This window comes from Drosophila navojoa, chromosome X (assembly GCF_054131105.1).
Source record: "Drosophila navojoa isolate 15081-1374.11 chromosome X, UAZ_NAV_1.0, whole genome shotgun sequence".
Taxonomy (NCBI): Eukaryota; Metazoa; Arthropoda; class Insecta; order Diptera; family Drosophilidae; genus Drosophila; species Drosophila navojoa.
In genome coordinates this window covers 26,662,976-26,664,668 of record NC_142895.1, presented here as the reverse complement: position 1 = coordinate 26,664,668, position 1,693 = coordinate 26,662,976, and positions in this window count along the sequence as shown.

Sequence of the window (1,693 nt, the reverse complement as noted above, 5' to 3'; positions counted from 1 at the left end):
TTAATATTTATAATCTCTAATAAATAAAAAATAAATTTACTTTATATATACATTGCACCTACATACAGTGAGTAACATTAATACTCGGTGTCCTTATTCTTCAACTTCAACATTAAATATTAATGATAATTAAAAAGGTGCAAATGCTAAATTGTAGATTGGAATATTACCTCATTTATGTAAATGCAAAAATGTTCATCATATGTATATGCATGCATCTACATCATATGTACATTGGAGCCTTCAAGTGCAAAAGGTAATCATATCTGATAACACATTCATATTTGGTTAAGGGTATCTTGCAGTCGGATGCTTTCGAGTGGAGCACATCAACTTGTTTATTATGTGTGTTTTTTTTTCATTCTCCATACGAACTTTGCATATATCGCATGTGCTTTGGACAGCGGCGCGCATTTAGCCAGAAACGTGGCGAGGGAGTTGGACCTGAGCCGGTGGGGTATGCGAATGGGGGCGGAGGGGCTTGTGGGCGAGCTAGGTGGCAGGTAGCCATAGCTAACGTGAAAGAAACGCTGCGAGGCCGCATCGCCCGCTGGCTGTGGTGTCTGTGTGTGTGGGGGCACCGGCCAGGGGGGGTAGAGGGCCGCAGAGGGGCCTCGGGGGCTGTTATTAACGAGCCAGCGAATGCGCGAGCGAGCATACCATGTCCTGCCGTGTGTCCTAGCTCACCCGCCTCTGGCCCACTGCTCGGCCAGGCGACAGACCACTCGCAATCCCTCTTTCTCTCTCTCTCTCTCTCTCTCTCTCACTCTCTCTCCCTATCACTCTCTTTGAATGTGTGTGTGTTGCTGCCTCTTCTCAGTCATTGCGAAGAGAGTACAATGTAAGGACAGTGCACTCCACACGCTATTTTCAAACAGAGCCACACTCGCACACACACACACTCACACACTCACGCGCACACACACACTTGAACATGGTCGCTGGGCAGACGAACAACAACACGAAATTTGTGCGCGCCAAAAAGGATGCATTGAAAGAAGGCGCGCTCAGACCGCTCTCTCTGTATCTACGTCACTACAAAGCCCACGCCTCCCGGCTGCCCCGCACCGCCCCGCTGCAGTTGGGGCTCCGGCTCCAAAGCCAAAGCGCCACAAAGGTTCATGGACAGCATGAGAGTCCTTAGCCGGGCACAAAAGAAAGGCTTAAGTTTCCATTTGGTCTCTAGAGCACGATATTCAGCGTTAGGACATGCACACACACACACGCATATACACATACGTATGTGGTACACGTTCGTGTTGGCTGACTGAAGATGTAGCTGGAGCTAGAGCTGGAGTTGGAGCTCCGGTTTGGCTTGGTTCGACTGGGTTTGGTTTTGGTTTCGTCGGGCTGCTTTGCGGTGGCAATGCCCATTGCATACCCTTAACTTATCTATACCCTGCACTAGAGCATATAATGGGCAATATATGTATGCCTAAGCGCTGCCTTTGTGGGGCTGTACCTCTTGAAATTTCATTTTGGTATTAGCTAAAGACTTGGAAATATATTTAAGTTCGAATTTACGGTAGATGTTTCTCTATAATGAATGTAGACTTACTTCCGACTAAGACCCTGAGTTAATTTTGAGTTATTCACATCAGCTCATATTATAAAGCTACCAGGTTTAGTATTATAGCCGAATAAATGAATTAATGGGTATATGGTAGTCGTTCATTATCATTTAACTCTACTT